General features: G+C 43.3%; 1 protein-coding gene and 1 pseudogene across 1 annotated transcript in view; both read left to right on the top strand.

Moving 5' to 3' along the window:
* The window catches only part of NGEF (neuronal guanine nucleotide exchange factor), a 120,329-nt gene that overhangs the window by 45,944 nt on the left and 56,304 nt on the right, over nt 1-18,081 (top strand). The gene's annotated exons all lie outside the window — the stretch shown is intronic.
* On the top strand, nt 13,182-16,390 carry LOC125123658 (60S ribosomal protein L7-like; annotated as a pseudogene).

The following is an 18,081-nucleotide window of genomic DNA, read 5'->3' as shown; positions in this document are numbered from 1 at the left end:
CTATTTAGTGGTGAGAATAGGAATTCTTGTCTCAATCCCTGGTCTCAGTTGCTTTGCTTGCAAAGATAAGAGCCTACTCAGATTTATTCAAGTAAAAGGGACATATTATAAGGATGATGGCAGCCCAAAGAGGCCAAGCATAAGTGATGAAGCCCAAATTTACAGGAAGGGAAAAGACATCAGGAGCACTACTGCCTCCTCTTCTCAGGGGCCAGAGGGCCCACTCCTTACTGCTCTCTGTGGACTCCTCTATTCTCCTGTTCTCTCCTCAGACTAGCTTCTTCTCTGCTTGTCACCTTGCACTTGATCCAAAATGGCAGCTATAGCCAGTATGATCTTTCAGCTTGACTCTCCATAGCCAACAGGGACTTTTTTGTCTCAGAATTTCTGAGGAAAAGAATCTGATTGGCCATCCTTAAAGTCATGTGTTTAGCTCTGAGCCAATCAGCTAAAAGAACAGGAGGCAGAGGAAGCTGTGTTGGGGAGAATCTTTAAGAAGTATGTGAAGGACAGCCAGGCACCCAAAACATATCTCATGTGGTTAGAGTCTGGACCCCACACAAGAGAACACCAAAGGTGCTTGGTTGAGGTGAAAAGCAGCAGAATGGAAGTGAGAGCAGCAGAGGCTGAAGGTGAGGTTAGAGGAGTAAGGTCTTCTGAGATCCAGGTGACCCAGGAACCAGTCCTCCATTTGCTAGAATTTTGGGTGGGGCTGATATGAAGCATGTGAAGCTCTTCTTGGTGGTCATTACCCGTCCTCAGAGGTTCTAGAATTGTCGCTGCTCACCCAAAGCCTCTTCCACATGCCCACGAGCAGGGGCGTTACGGTGCTGCTGGGCAGTTCAGCAGGAGGAGAACGCAATTACTATAGGCAGATGTGCTAGAAAAAGGAGTACAGAAAGGGAACTCATGGCTACTGAGTTCCTATACATGCATTCTCTCTTCGAATTCTCTTATGTTATTCCCTTTTCCCAGATTAGAAAACTAAGACTCAACAAAATTAGTAACTAGCCTGAGGTTACATAACCATAAGCCCAGAGCCATGATCTCCCACCCTGAAGGCTGTACCAATGGAGGCACTGCCTAGGTAAACTTGGCTTTGAGAAGGAGGGGGTTTCTGTTAACCTAACCAGAGGGGGCAAAGCCACAGAGGCAGCCCCAATCCAACACCAGATCTTGGGGGTCTTCTCAGGTCAAGGTGTTGTAAGTTGGGTCTTTACTTATGCAATGTCCCAGAAGTCATTTCATATCATAAAAGTGCCAAGTTGATGAAAAAATACACACACACACACACACACATACATACATACATATGAGAAAAGAACAGAAAGTCAAACATGTGCCTTTATGAATTGACATTTCTATATAAAATTAAACTGCATTATAAAATTTCACATGGGGCAATTTTACTGCATAAACTGAACAGACTGGTGCTTCTTAAAATATTTGTCTACTGACCTTCCAATTGAAAATATCTTGTCTTTTCCTTGCAACGCCCTGAGGGAACTGCAGAAGTTCCTCATTGTTCCAAGGAGGGTCAGCCTGCATTAAACATTAGAGTCACCCCAAGGCTGACCCTCAAGGTGCAGCCAGGTGCAACCTCATAAGTGTTAACCAACTGGCTGCTCTAGTTGGTCCATCCAGACCATCCTAATTATTAAATATTGTGAATATTATCCCTGGATCCAGCTCCAAACTGTCATTGCCGTGAAATCCAACACTGGCATCAAACACTCATGCATGACACTGTGAGTCTTTGAATGTTGATATGGGGCAAGGACCAGGTTCCATACGGGAACCTGTACCTGTTTCCATGGAAACATACAAGTTCCATGTATTACAATCCCAGGGGAAGCTTGTCAGATGTTCACAAATGCTAGTTTGGGTTGTCACTAGGAGAGTCTCACAGTCTTTACAATCTATAAACACAAGAAACAAATGTTGAGTCACTGCAGATGTGGGGCTGCCTCTTTTTTCCAAGGAAGCTGTTTTCAGATTTTGCCATTCGTCAGTCATTTGGGGCAATACAAGAGCTGAAGAAATTAGAGCCTGACGCTAATCAGCCTCTAGACCTACCGATTTATAAGAAACACAGGAGAGAGCAAAACGAGAAAAACCACACAGCGTGGTCGCAATCAGCAAGATCCAGGCAGGATGGATGACCCAATTTCTCAATGAAGTACAAGGGAAAACAAGAGAGAGAGCGATTCAAAGGGACTCGAGCAACATCCAGCAACTGCACTGTGTAGACCTTATTACTTGAATCTTGTTTCAAACAAACACTGCTTCCCTTTTCTGGGAGGGAAAGTTTCAGAGACAATGAGGGAAATTTGAACATGGATCCAATATTTGATGATATTAAGAAGTTGTGAATTTTTCTTAAGGCATGATAAAGGTAGTATGGCTATTTTTAAAGTCCTTTTCTTTTAGAGACATTCTGAAGCATTTTGGATGAAATCATAGGATGTCTGGGATTTGCTTCCAAATAATCCAGGCCCAGGAAGGCGTGGGCAGGAGCAGAAATGGGAGAAGATAAGCCATGAGTCTCTGTTAAAGCTGGTGTTAAGTGTTGGGGGAGTTCACTATACTTGTCTGTCTATTTCAGCATATAGTTGAAGTTTTTCCATAATAGAAAGCTCACTTTTTATTATATTTTTTCAAAGCTAATTTTTTTAAAAAATAAACTGGCAGGAGTGGAAGAGACCCTTCAGCCCCCACCCATCCCCCCGCCTGTGTCCCCTCCTCCAGGGGGTTGGGCAGCATCATCAGCTCCCAGCACTGATCATGGTGGCCTAGTGGACATTGACTGTACGCTCCTTTAAGGAAGGACCATGCCAAGTTTTGTTCCCCCTGGGCACCTGCCCTAAGTCTGACCCACCAGGAGCACTTAACATTGGCAGAGGCAAGGAGGCTCCCTGGGCAGAGGTTACAGCCTGGGAACTTGAAGAGGGCCTGAAGGCACACTCGTAAAGTCTCATCCAGTCATGGCCCAGGACTGTGCAGATCAAGCTCTCCCAAAGCTGAGTCACAACATCACCGGGACAGGTAAATACTCCCTGCCGCCCTGGCAGAAACACAGCAGCTCTAACGCAGAGGAGGTTTCCTGCCCAGCTGCCTTGTGGAGGTAACTCACTTTCCCAGCTCCCCCAGAAAGAGAGGAGACCCAGTGCCCTCAGCAAGAAAAAATGCAAATGCACTAAACTGCCTCTCCTGGGCCCTGGCTGAGCCCTGGGAGTGCCCGCTCCGTGTAGGCAGCGTGAACAAAGGACACAGAAGTACCCAGAGGACCTCAGGCCACTGGGACATGGTGACTGAAGAGGCTTAGATTTTCTATCTCTGAAATCGTTTCTATTCTTACCCTGTCTCAGAACAAATATAACTGTGACTTATGTTTCACAGTTTATGCAGCTAATTTCATATACTTTTGACAGCTCTATCTTATTTTCAGCAGTTCTAAACTTTTCTTCCCTTTGGGAAGTTGAAAGGGTATATCCCCCACTTCCCCACTTGGCCACCCCCCACCCCAACCCCCAGGGCTACAGGGCAAGTGGCTCTTTCAGGGGGACCTTGAGATGAACCTGGCCCCCAACTCTACCTCCTCCCGACTGGCCCAGAGGGGACCAGACAGAGGCTCAGGAACCTGCAAAGAACTCAGATTTTAAGGGGTTAAATGGACAGTCCCCCACACTTGCTAACTCTTTTAACAATAAGTAATAATGATAGGTATTGGGCTGAGCATGACACAAAGGCTTTATCTACATAATTGTATCTTTGTATTTTAAACTGTGGACATCTTCTTACTTGTTAAATTGTCCTTTGAGGTTTACTTTGGTTATTCTAGTTTACCTATCTTCTTTTTTTAATTACTCAAGACTTTTATTATATTTGTAGTTGTACAATGATCATCACAGTCCAGTTTTATAGGATTTCCATCCCAAACCCCCAGCACATCCCCCCGCCCCCCAAACTATCTCCTTTGGAAACCATAAGTTTTCAGTCTGTGAGTCAGTACCTGTTCTGCAAAGTTCATTGTGTCCTTTTTTCAGATTCCACATGTAAGTGATAGCATTTGATGTTGGTGTCTCATTGTCTGACTGACTTCACTCAGCATGATAATTTCTAGGTCCATCCATGTTGCTAAAAATGGTGGTATTTCATTCCTTTTAATGGCTGAGTAATATTCTATTGTGTATATGGACCACATCTTCTTGATCCACTCCTCTGTCAATGGACCTTTAGGTTGTTTCCATGTCTTGGCTATTGCAAATAATGCTGCAGTGAACATCAGAGTACATGTGCCTTTGCGAGTCATGGTTTTCTCTGGATAGATGCCCAGGAGTGGGATTGCTGGATCAAATGGTGGTTCTATTTTTAGTTTTCTGAGGAATCTCCATACTGTTTTCCACAGTGGTTTCACCAATTTACATTCCCACCAACAGTGTAATAGGGTTCCTTTTTCTCCACACCCTCTCTAGCACTTATTGTTTGTAGACTTTTTGACGATGGCCATTCTGGCTGGTATAAGATGGTACCTCATAATAGTTTTGACTTGCATTTCTCTAATAATGAGTGATGTTGAACATCTTTTCATGTGTTTTTTAGGCCATCTGCATGTCTTCTTTGGAGAACTGTCTGTTTAGATCTTCTGCCCATTTTTTGATGGGGTTGTTTGTTTTTTTGGTATTGAGCAGTAGAAGGTGTTTATAAATTTTGGAGATTAATCCCAATTGATTTGTCAGTTGATTCATTTGCAAATATTTTCTCCCATTCGGTGGGTTGTCTTTTTGTTTTGTTTAGGGTTTCCTTTGCTGTGCAGAAGCTTTTAAGTTTCATTAAGTCCCATTTATTTAGTTTTGTTTTGACTGTCATTACTCTAAGAGGTGGATCTGAGAATATCTTACTGTCGTTTATGTCAGAGAGTGTTTGGACTATGTTTTCCTCTAAGAGTTTTATAGTATTTGGTCTTATGTTTAGGTCTTTATTCCATTTTGAGTTTATTTTTGTGTATGGTGTTAGGGAGTGTTCTAATTTCATTCTTTTCCATGTGGCTGTCCAGTTTTCCTAGCACCACTTTTTGAACAGGCTGTCTTTTCTCCATTGTATATTCTTGCCTCCTTTGTCATGGATTAGTTGGCTGTAGGTGCATGGGTTTAACGCTGGGCTTTCTATCCTGTTCCACTAACTTCTGTCAGTGCCAGTACCATACAGTTTTGATGACTGTTGCTTTGAAGTATAGTCTGAAGTCCAGGAGCCTGATTCCTCCAGCTCCATTTTTCTTTCTCAGGATGGCTTTGGCTATTTGGGGTCTTTTGTGCTTCCAAACAAACTTCATTTTGTTCTAGTTCTGTGAAAAATGCCCTTGGTAATTTGATAGGGATTGCACTGAATCTGTAGATTTCCTTGGGTAGTATAGTCATTTTGATAATATTGACTCTTCCAATCCAAGGGCATGGTATGTCTTTCCATCTGTTTGTGTCATCTTTGATTTCTTTCATCAATGTCTTATAGTTTTCAGAGTACATGTTTTTGTCTCTTTAGGTAGGTTTATTCCTAGGTATTTCATTCTTTTGGATGTGATGGTAAATGGGATTACTTCCCTAACTTCTCTTTATGATCTTTCATTGTTAGTATGTAGAAATGCTGTTGATTTCTGTGTATTAATTTTGTATCCTGTGAATTTCCCAAATTAATTGATGAGCTCTAACAGTTTTCTGGTCGAGTCTTTAGGATACTCTAGGTGTAGTATCATGTCATCTGCAAATAGTGATAGTTTTACTTCTTCCTTTCCAATTTGGATTCCTTTTATCTCTTTTACTTCTCTGATTGCTGTGGCTAGGACTTCCAAAACTATGTTGAATAGTAGTGGCAAGAGCAGACATCCTTATCTTGTTCCTGATCTCAGAGGGAATTCGTTCAGCTTTTCACCATTAAGACTGATGTTAGCTGTGGGTTTGTCATATATGGCCTTTATCATGTTGAGGTAGGTTCCCTCTATGCCCCCTTTCTGAAGGGTTTTTATCAGAAATGGGTGTTGGGTTTTGTCAAAGGCTTTTTCTGCACCAGTTGAGAGGATCATTCAGTTTGTTAATGTGGGTATCACACTGATTGATTTGTGGATATTGAAGAATCCTCTCATGCCCAGGATAAAGCCCACTTGGTCATGATGTACAATCCTTTTAATGTATTGTTGGATTCAGTTTGCTAATATTTTGTTGAGGATTTTTGCATCTATGTTCATCAGTGAAATTTGCCTGTAGTTTTCTTTTTTTGTGTGTTATTTTTGTCTGGTTTTGGTATTAGGGTGATTGTAGCCTCATAGAATGAGTTTGGGAGTATCCCTTCCTCTGCTATCTTTTGCAATAGTTTCAGAAGGATAGGTGTTAGCTCTTCTCTAAATGTTTGATGGAATTCGCCTGTGAAGCCATCTGGTCCTGGACTTTTGTTTTTGGAGGTTTTTTAATCACAATTTCAGTACTTGTGATTGGTCCATTCATCTTTTCTATTTCATCTTGGTTTAGTCTTGGAAGATTGTGCTTTTCTAAGAATTTGTCCATTTCTTCTAGGTTTTCCATTTAGTAGTCTCTTCTGATCCTTTGTATTTCTGTGATGTCCATTGTTACTTCTCCTTTTTCATTTCTAATTTTATTGATTTGAGTCCTCTCTCTTTTTGGCTTGATAAGTCTGGCTAAGGGTTTATCAATTTTGTTGATCTTTTCAAAGAACCAGCTTTTCGTTTCGGTGATCTTGTCTATGGTTTTCTTTGTTTCTATTTCAATGATTTCTGCTCTGATCTTTATGATTTCTTTCCTTCTACTAACTTTAGGTCTTGTCTGTTCTCTCTCTAGCTGCTTTAGATGTAAAGTAGCTTGTTTATTTGAGGTGTTTCTTGTTTCCTGAGGTGGGCTTGTATTGCCATAAACTTTCCTCTTAGAACGGCCTTTGCTACATCCCATAGGTTTTGGAGTGTCATATCTTTGTTGTCATTTGCTGCTAGGTATTTTTAAATTTCCTCTTTGATTTCTTCAGTGATCCATTGGTTGTTTAGTAGCATGTTGTTGAGTCTCCACGTGTTTGTGTTTTTTGCAGTTTTTTTCTTGTTGTTGATTTCCAGTCATATGGTGTTATGGTCGGAAAAGATGCTTGATATGATTTCAATTTTCTTAAAGTTACCGAGGTTGGATTTGTAGCCCAGGATGTGATCAATCTTAGAGAATGTTCCATGTGTACTTGAGAAGAATGTGTATTCTGCTGCTTTTGGATGGAATGTCCTATAAATATCTATTAAGTCCATCTGGTTTAATGCTTCATTCGGGGCCTATGTTTCCTTATTGATTTTCTTTCTGGATGGTCTGTCCATTGCTGTAAGTGGGGTGTTAAAGTCCCCCACTATGATTGTGTTATTGTCGATTTCTCCTTTTGAGGTTGTTAGCAGTTGCCTTATACATTGTGGTGAACCTGTGTTGGGTGCATAGATATTTAAAATTGTTATATCTTCTTCTTGGATTGATCCTCTGATCATTAGGTAGTGACCTTCCTTGTCCCTTAAAATATTCTTTTTTTTTTGTCTTTTTGCCTTTTCTAGGGCCGCTCCTGTGGCATATGGAGGTTCCCAGGCTAGGGGTCGAATCAGAGCTGTAGCCACCGGCCTACACCAGAGCCACAGCAACACGAGATCTGAGCCACATCTGTGACTTACACCACAGCTCATGGCAATGCCGGATCGTTAACCCACTGAGCAAGGCCAGGGATCGAACCCGCAACCTCACCGTTCCTAGTCGGATTTGTTAACCACTGCGCCACGAAGGGAACTCCAAAATATTCTTCACTTTGAAGTCTATTTTGTCTGATATGAATATTGCTACTCCAGCTTTCTTTTGATTCCCATTTACGTGGAATATTATCTTCCATCCTCTCACTTTCAATTTGTATGTGTCCCTAGAAGTGAAGTGGGTCTCTCGAAGACAGCATATATATGGGTCTGGTTTTAGTATCCATTCAGCCACTCTATGTCTTTAGGTTGGGGCATTTAGTCCATTAACATTTAAGGTAATTATTGATATGTATGTTCTCATTGCCACTTTATTAATTGCTTTGGATTTGTTTTTGTTGCTCTTTTTTTCTTCCCTTCATCTCTTGTTCTCTCATCTTGTGGTTTGATGATTATCTTTATTGTTGTATTTGAGTTGATTTTTCTTACTCATTTGCGTATCAATTGTAGATTTTTGGTTTGCAGTTACTCTGAAGTTTTGATATGAATCTATATATATACGAGATTGTTTTAAGTTGTTGGTCTCTTAATTGCAAGTGCATCTCCAGTGTCCTGCATTTGTACCCTACTCTTCTCATGATTTCTGATTTTGGTGGCACAATTGTGCATGGATGATTTTGTATCTTTACTGTATATATACCTTTACTGGTGAGCCTTGTTATTTGTGGGTTTTTTGTTTCTGGTTGTGGCCTTTTCTTTTCTGCCTAGACAAGTTCCTTTAGTATTTGTTGTAAAGCTGGTTCAGTGGTGCTGAATTCTCTTAGCTTTTGCTTATCTGTGAAGCTTTTGATTTCTCCTTCAAATCTGAATGAGAACCTTTCTGGGTAAAGTAATATTGGTTGGAGGTTTTTTCCTTTCATCACATTAAGTATATCATGCCACTCCCTTCTTGCCTGCAGAGTTTCTGCTGAAAAATCTCCCAATAACCTTATCAGGGTTCCCTTGTATGTTATTTGTGTCTTTTCCCTAGCTGCTTTCAAAATTTTCTCTTTGTCTTTAATTTTGGTCAGTTTGATTAGTATGTGTCTCAGGGTGTTCCTCCTTGGGTTTATTTTATATGGTACTCATTGTGCTTCCTGGATTTAAGTGAGTGATTCCTTTCCCATGTTAGGGAAGTTTTTGGCTATTAGCTCTTTGAATATTTTTCTGTCCCTTTCTATCTCTCTTCTCCTCTGGCACCCTTGTAATACAGATGTTGGTGCATTTAACATCGTCCCAGAGTTCTCTGAGACTCTCTTCATTTGTTTTCAATCCTTTTTCTCTTTTCTGTTCTGCATCCATAATTTCCACTAATCTGTCCTCCACCTCACTTATTCATTCTTCTGCCTCCTGTATTCTGCTGGCTGCTTCTAATGAACTTCTTATTTTAGTTATTGTATTTTGCATCTCTGCTTGCTTAAGTTTTAAATCTTGTATCTCTTTGCTTAGTGTTTCCCGTAAGTTATCCATCTTTGCTTCCAGTTTATTTCCAATGTCTTGCATCATCTCAGCATCAACAGTCTAAAGTCTTTTTCCTGGAGGCTGAGAATCTCCTGATCACTTAGCTGTTTTTCTGGGTTTTTTTCTTTCTCCCTCATCTGAGTTATAGTTCTCTGTCTTTTCATTTTTATAGGTTTTTGGCGTGGTGACCTTCTTACAGATAATAGAGTTGTAGCCTCTCTTACTTCTGGTGTCTGTCCCCCTGGTAGCTGAAGTTGGTATGGGGGCTTGCTATAGGCTTCCTGATGGGAGGGACTGATGCCTGCCCATGGGTAGGTGGAGCTGATTCCTATCCCTCTGGTGGGTGGGGCTTTGTCTCTGGTGAGATTTGAGGTGGCCGTGTGCCTGGGGGGGGGGTGTCTTTAGGCAGCCTATTTACTGATGGGCAGGGCTGTGATCTCACCTGGATTGTTATTTGCCCTGGGGCTTCTCAGCACTGATGGGTGGGGCCATATTTTCCCAAAATGTCCACCTCCAGAGAAAGGCACACTGATGAATATTCTCAAGAGCTTGGCTTCCAGTGTCCTTCCCCCACAACAAGCCACATGCACCCCTGTTTTCCCAGGAGGTCCTCCAAGAACTGCAGTCAGGTTTGACCCAGATTCCTATGGAGACTTTGCTTTGCCCTGGGACCCAGTACATGTGAAAATCCATGTGCGCCTTTTAAGAATGGGGTCTCCACTTCCCCCAGTCCCGTGGAGCTCCTGTGCACAAGCCCCACTGGCCTTCAATGCCAGATGCTCCAGGGGCTCTTTCTCCTAGTGCCAGATGCCCACATGTGGGAGTTTGATGTGGGGCTCAGAACTCTCACTCCTGTAGGTGAGTCTCTGTGATACGGTTACTTTCCAGTCTGTGGGGCTTCCCACCAGGAGGTATGGGATTGCTTATATCATGTAATCGTCCCTCCTACCTCTTGATGTGGCCTTCTGTTTGTCTTCTAAGGAAGGATATCTTTTTGAAAGTTTCCAGTCCATTTGATTGAAGATTGCTCAGCATTTGGTTGTAAATTTTGTTGGTTTTAGGAGAGAAGTTGAGCTCCAGTCCTTCTATTCCACCATCCTAATCCCCTCCATTGCAAAGGTCATTTTAGGAAACAGTGTTTGCAGAGGCCCTCAAGTTTACTCTTGCCTATCTTCTTCTAATTTTTAGGCTTCCTTACTTTCCCCTCTTATCATCTTTCTCATTCTATATCTTAATCACCTTTTAAATGTCTTCCTTTTGCATTTTACCTTTATCACTATTAAAATCCAGTGCTTCTGGCTTTAAGAACAAAAATAAATGTGGGGGGGCAGGGTGGGGGGTGGGATTTGAAGTTATCTGTTTAAATTCCTAAGATTTTGGGGATTTGTAGGTTTTACCTTATTTTCTTTTCTATTTCTTTTTAAGCTATAATCCTTTATATATCCTTTTATTGTGTTTGCATGAATGTTTATAACCATAAATTTTCAGTAACCTAATTTTGTTCTTAAATTATTATTTTACTGGTTCTATCCCTTCTGCATAATGTTAATTATTCTGTTTCTTTTTTTGGTCATAATCCTGTATCTTATTGGTTGTATTTTTTCTATTCACTGGAATTTTTTTTTTTGTCTTTTTGCCTTTTCTGGGGCTGTTCCGGCAGCATATGGAGGTTCCCAGACTAGGGGTCGAATCGGAGCTATAGCCACCGACCTACACCAGAACCACAGCAATGCAGGATCCGAGCCGCATCTGCGACCTACACCACAGCTCACGGCAGCGCTGGATCTTTAACTCACTGAGCAAGGCCAGGGATCAACCCCACAACCTCATGGTTCCTAGTCGGATTCGTTAACCACTGAGCCACAATGGGAACTCCTGGAATTCTTAATTTAAAAATTTTTACCTCCTGGGCTTGCTCTGAGGAGGATGTGGAAGGCGGGGCAGTGGACCCAAGAAGCCTATTTCTCTGCCCTTCAAGACTCAGGAGGCTCCTCATACAGGCAAGAAATCAGAGTGGTTCAGGGCGGGGCTTGAGTCATGGGTTGTCCTCAAAGCAGTGTATGGTTTGGCGTAAATAAATTCTCACACTTCCCGAGCCTCAGTCCCTCCCGCTATGAGGAAAAGAGCCGAGTATCAAACCAGAAAACACACAGACAGGGCCTGGCACAGACTAGCACACGGTAAACTGCATCCATCTTGGGGGGAGATCAGAATATACCTACAGCGTGGTTTCATTTTTGTAAACTTCAAAAACCTGCCAACCTAAACACAGTGGTAGCTGCCGAATGCACAAAGCCTGAACCGAATCTTTGGAAATCTCAGAAAAGAGCCTGCAACATCATTGGCTTGAAATCACTGTGTCCAAGTGACAGATGCCAGGCAATGACTGAGGAACTTCTCCGACAGAAGAAGACCCAAAGCAGCCGGACACCTGGACATCCTGGGTGACCCTGGATTGGATCTTTTGGCTGCAAAGGATCTGAGTGAACAATAGGCAAAATTGGACTGGAGTCTGAACAGGAGTTGGCAACAGTGTATCGAAGTTAATTTTCTGACTTGAATGCCTGTATTTTTGGTTATATAGGAGCTGGTCCTTGGTTGTAGAAAATACACATTAAAAAGTACTTGCAGATGAGAAGACATCCGGTCAGCAACTAACCCTCCAACAGTTCAGAAAAAGTTTTAAAAAAAAAAGTTTCTTTATATTATACTTACAACTTTTAAAATTCTTTTAAAATGTAAGAAAATCTTTAAAATATCTTGAACCTTGAAAAAAAAAAAAAAGGCTGTGGACTCTTAGCATAGACTCCCAAGTTTGACTCCTGCTCCATCATTTATTAGGTGTGACCTTAGGCAAGTTACTCAGGCTTGCTTTGACTCGGTTTATGCATCTTTGAGGAAAATAGCAATGCTTAACTCATTGGAGGCATTGTGGGGGAAAAAAAGAAAAAGTTAATATACATGAAGCACTGAGAACTGGAGTTCCCGTGGCTCAGTGGAAATGAATCTGACTAGGAACCATGAGGTTGTGGGTTTGATCCCTGGCCTCACTTAGTGGGTTAAGAACCCAGCGTTGGAGTTCCCGTCATGGCGCAGTGGTTAACGAATCCGACTAGGAACCATGAGGTTGCGGGTTCGATCCCTGCCCTTGCTCAGTGGGTTGACGATCCGGTGTTGCCGTGAGCTATGGTGTAGGTTGCAGACATGGCTCGGATCCCGTGTTGCTGTGGCTCTGGCGTAGGCTGGCAGCTGCAGCTCCAATTGGACTCCTAGCCTGGGAACCTCCATATGCCACAGGAGCAGCCCAAGAAATGGCAAAAAGACAAAAAAAAAAATCCAGCGTTGCTGTGGCTGTGGTGTAGGCCAGTGGCTGTAGCTCCGATTAGATCCCTAGCCTGGGAACCTCCATATGCCGCGGGTGCGGCCCTAAAAAGCAAAAAATTCAAAAAATAAGAAAAATAAAGTGCTGAGATCTGTGATCAATGTCCAACATGTGTTACCTGTTATTAAGTCTCAAGGATTTATAATCTCTCTCTCTCCCGGACTTTGCACCTGCTGCTCCCCCACTCACCACTGTTGCCTCGATACTTTCTATCCATTCTTCTACAGCTTCTTCCAAAAAGCCTTCCCCAACCATCCATCCCGCCCTTAGGTTGCACTAGAAACTCCTCTCCTAGGCTCCCATATCAACATATACATCAACTTATAATTTCCCCAATTACTTATATTTTCTAATACCTGGCTCAGGGTGTCTTTGTCCCCAGGTCATATCCCCAGGCCTAAATGAGTTGATGAATGAATGAATAAAATGATCTGGACACATGCCTCCCCTGTCACAGAGTTGAGAAAGTACCCTTTGTTTAATTGGAGGATGTGATTCCAGGGCCCAACTCTAGAGGGCACTATTCCCTCTTGACATCTATATAAAAGGGAGCTCTGGAGTTGGGCAGGGCACAGCCTGACCTGCCGCACATGGCGGCCCTGAGGACAAATCAACAGTTGCCTTCATAGATGATCTGTTCTGTTATCTGTATTATCAATAAGAGGAAGATGAATCATTTTGGGGGTTAGCTACCATAAAACAAAAATCATGACTCTTGGCAGATGCTTCACCCCTACAAACCAGAGGAATCCATTTATTTATGCGTTCACTCATTTAATGAATAGTTATTGAGTACCTCCAACATTCTGAGTGCTGACTGCTACCAGAAAACTCCTTATTTGGTGACTCAGGGGAACCTTTAGCAACCACTTCCCTGGAAACTTCTCATAAACACCAAGGCCCTAAAGCCCATGGTCCAGAAGCCTGTTGGTAGGTTTTAGTTGTGTGGCTCTGATGCATTCTTGCTTGAAAGGTTTCCAGGCCCCAACCACCTCTAGTCATGCTCCATAGGAAGGATGGTGACCTTGACTGTACATGTCCTTTGGCAACATAAAACAGCTCTTCTAGGGAAGATTCTGGCTTCGGGCAGATCCCTGAGAATTTTGTCCCAGTTAATTTTCATTTAAAAAGGACGTTTGTCAATTTTCCTTTGCCCTGATGTATTGTTCTTTCTTTCTCCTTCATTTTAAGCATGTTGGGTGGGTAGGAGTGGCAGTCTCAGAGTTAAACCATCAGTATCAAGAGGTAGCTGCACGAATCCCTTTTCAAAGGTAGATGGATCAAGGCAATTGATTATATTGCCAAAGCTTTCCAGACGAAAGATGGCAAAGCCAGAAAGTATAACCCCCTAAAATGTTGTTTGGTAAGTAACACTAGCGCATTGAAGAAACTGACAGGTCTAGGTAACTAATCTATGCTTGCAAAAACACAGTAATCACTGCGAGCAATCAATAAAAAGGTGCTGAAGGCAATGACAGATCATCTCCCTGAAATTCTAGAACTTATACCAACTGGTGAAAAAAGCATTGTGTAAGAAAAAAGTGAAGGCCAAGGAGCAAAAAATTTCTGAACTTAATAAGGACTACCCCACTCCACAGAGTCATGAGAAATGAATGAAAGAACGTACGGAAAACATTTAAAACAGTGCTTGCCGCATACTAGGTGCTTGATAAATGTCTTTTGGAGTCTGAATAGCTTGAATTTCCTCTGCGATTCTTATACATATTAAGAATTCTTACTCTTTCCTGGCTGGAACCATGGAGGGTACAGGAAAGGAGAAGAAGAAAATTCCTGCCTGGCCAGAAACCCTTAAGAAAACATGAAAGAATTTCCAGAGCTTAAAAACAAGTGCCTGAGAAAGAAGTGTGCCCAGAAGATGCTTGGGAAGGCAAGAAGGAAGCTTATCTATGAAAAACCTATGCACTGTTGCAAGGAATATAAGCAGATGTACAGAACTGAGATTTAAATGGCTAGGATGGCAAGAAAAGGTGGCAACCGCTGGGTACCTACAGAACCCAAAGTGGCATCTGTCTTCAGGATCAAAGGTATCAGTGGTGTGAGCCCAAAATGTTGCAGCTTCTTTGCCTCCATCAGCTCACCGAGGCTCCAGTTAACATGCTGAGACTCGTGGAGCCCTGTATTGCCTTGGGGTACCCAAACCTGAAGTCAGCGAAGGAACTGATCTTAAGTGTGGTTTACTAATCTACAAGTCTGGTTAAATCAACCAGAAGGGAACTGCCTTGATAAGAGTGTTGACCGCTTCATCCCTTGGTAAATATGGCATCAAGGGCAGGGAGCACCTGATTCATGAGATCTACACTCATGAATGTTGGAAAATGTTCCAAAGAAGCAGACAACTTCCTACGGCCCTTTGAACTGTCTTCCCCACGCAGTGGAATGAAGAAAAAGACCACATCCATTTTGGCGAAGGTGGCGATGCCGGCAACAGGAAAGATGGGATCCACAGGCTTATTGGAAGGATGAGCTAAGGTTTCCACCAGGATTATTTTTGTAATCTGGTCAGTTAATAAGCTGTGACTACTTTCAAACTGAAAAAAAAAGAAAAAAGAAAAAGAAAAAAGTCGCGTATTGCACGGTTCTTATGAATTGTCCTTGGATTTATACTCACTGTTCCAACTTCCATTATCATCACTCTGGCTTTATTTTTAAGGACCTGCCTTCATCACCATGCAGAGCCCACGTGTTCCAGGTCCTTGCCTGCGGCAGGCGCCCTGACCTGTCTGTCTCCCACTGAGCCCTCTTGGAGGCAGCTGAAGGTTTGGCGGCCCTTTGATGGCTGGTAATCTGGGTTTTGTCCCTGGATGGCACCAGGCCCTCGCAGGGCTCTGTTCCTGTGCTTGAACTTGACAGCCTTGGGCTTCCCACCACCTTTCAACTCAAGCAGCAAAGCCTCCGCGAAGCCGCACTTCACTGTTCTGCCTCTGGCTTAGGAGATCAGTTAGACGCAAAGACAAACACTGCATATCTTCACTCCTATGTGAAACCTAATAAACCACTGACTATAACAAAACCGAGACAGACTCATAGATTGAGCGAGGCAGATGGGCAGGAAGGGGGAAGGGGATAAGAGAAACAAACTACTGGGTGGGAGATAAATACGATGCACAGAGAAGATAGCCAATAGCCTAAAATAACTTCAAACGGAGTAGAGTCTGTAAAAATATCGAATCACTAGGAGTTCCCTGGTTAAGGATCTGGCATTGCCACAGCCGTGGCCCGGGATTCAGGGCCTCCCATCGAGTGTTGGCTCGACTTAGTGACCACTTTGACCGTGGACGTCATGGTGTGTGAATTGGTGTCAAGGTCAAGAGAGGCAGCAGGCACTGGCCTCTCGTGGATCCCAAGCTCTGGAGAAGGCAGCTTCCACATCTGAAGACACGTGGCAGGCCAAGGAAACTTGTGGAGAAACCTCAAGTCAGCATCAGGCAGCCACGGGGTCGTCTGCAGGGGCTCAGACTGTGAATATTCAAGACTCGCTGGTGGAATTAATTGCGGAACAGGTGGCAGCTGACATACAGTCAGCCATTGGGCTTTTTTTTCCCCTGAAGCATGCAGTGAAATCAGTCATATGATAGTGGAAAGGAGACCACTCGAGGCACAAATGAACCTGTCTACAGAGCAGAAACAGACTCATGACATGGAGAGCAGACTTGTGGCTGCCGAGGGGGAGTCGGGGGTTCATCGATGCAAACTCTTACACAGGTAATGGGGGCCCTGCTGTCCAGCACAGGGAACTCTAGCCAATCCCTTGTGACAGAACATAACAGGAGAAGAATGTATGTGTGTATGGCTGGGTCTCTTTGCTGTACGGCAGAATTTGACAGAACACTGTAAATCCACTAAAGTTAAAAAATTAAAGGAAAAAAAAAAAGAGAGACCAGAGCAGCAGACAAGGCAAGTCTGGTTTTGATGGTGACGGTCTCAGATGAGGGCAGGAGAACAGGCTGTGGTGAGGGGACCTCCTAGAAGTGACCTGAGGTCACAGCACGTGTCAGGAGTAAGAGCCTGCCCTGGCCCCCACCTCACCCACGTGGCCCTGGAACAGCACGCATCCACAGAGAGAGGTCTTGTCCCCTCAGCCGTCCTTTCTGTAAAACCAGAATACAATGCCCTGGCCTGGCTGAAGGCAGGGGCTGGACGGAAAGGCCTTGCGAGACCCTTCTCTGCACCCACCCCCCCAATATCCTCATCTCTGGGCTTAACACTCAGCAGCCCCAACTCCACGAAAAAACAGACCCAGGACTCGAGGAGGCCCAGAGAGAGGGGTATAGAGCTGACCCCACTGCCCATCACTCAGCACCATCGGCCCGCACTGATACTTCCATTCACACATATTGAAGAAATGTTATTTGCCTACAAAACAGGTCGTTTAAAAAAAAAACTATACAAACCATACAGTTCACTGAATTTACAAGTCCATTAGAAAACCACATAAACCCTAAAATGAAAATAAGCAAGGTGTTCTCTGGTGGCTCAACAGGTTAAGGACCAGCATTGTCACTGCTGTGGCTCAGGTCACTGCTGTGGCAAGGGTTCCATCCCTGGACGGGATCTTCTGCATGCAGCCGGCATAGCCAAAAAAAAAGAAAAGAAAAGGGGAAAAAAAGACAAAAAAAAACTTACCAAACGATGTCTGCTTTGCCCGATACACAGCAATCCAAAATGCTGAGACACCACCGAAGTTTGCAGCCAAGAGAGGGTTTATAAAGACGCAGGGAGGCTGAGGCATGTCGGGAGCCTGGGGAGCGTGGGGGAAAGAGATTGGGAAAAGGTGCGTTGTTACCTCTCTGTGCAGGTGTAACCAAGCTACAGACCTCTGCACGTTCAAAAGCAGAAGCAAAGTGCTTAGCACAGTCTGAGGGTGGAGCTTCCAGCCCCCTGACATCTAAGGGTCCTGGAATAAACACCTGCTTGTGCCAGGTGGAGGGTCAGCGGTCCTATCAAGTCTTAACCAGCCCAGCCCGAGCTAGATGCGGCTGACTTTCAGCTCAGCTCAGACTAGAGGCGGCTGACGCCAAGTTCCTGGAAAACAACCCAGGTAAACATCTTAGGGTTTTGGCTGAGAGCCACCTGGAAGACATGCAGGTCTTAAAACGACCTTGATCAGTGAAGGCAGGTGATTCGGATTTGACTAATAGTTGCCCACAGTTTCAAAAAGATTATTCACGAAAGTATGAAACAATATACAAAGTCACAAAAACTTCACAAGAAAGAAATGCAAAACAAAACTTTTTTTCCCCTGTATCAAATTGGCAAATTGCTTAAAATTCTCATACTGAGTACAAGAAAGAGGACAGAGGGACACTGTATAAATTGGGTGTAAATTGGTCTCATCCTCTGCAATTTCATAAAGAAGGTGAAAATCTATCCAAATGCTCCTCATCTTTGACCGAGCGTGTCTTCTGAAAAAATACTCAGAAATCACACAAGGGTGTATTATTATCACTGTGCTGTTTATACACGGATGCTT

This window comes from Phacochoerus africanus, chromosome 3 (genome assembly GCF_016906955.1).
Source record: "Phacochoerus africanus isolate WHEZ1 chromosome 3, ROS_Pafr_v1, whole genome shotgun sequence".
In the NCBI taxonomy this organism is placed as follows: domain Eukaryota; kingdom Metazoa; phylum Chordata; class Mammalia; order Artiodactyla; family Suidae; genus Phacochoerus; species Phacochoerus africanus.
This window is presented reverse-complemented; position numbering and strand designations above follow the sequence as displayed.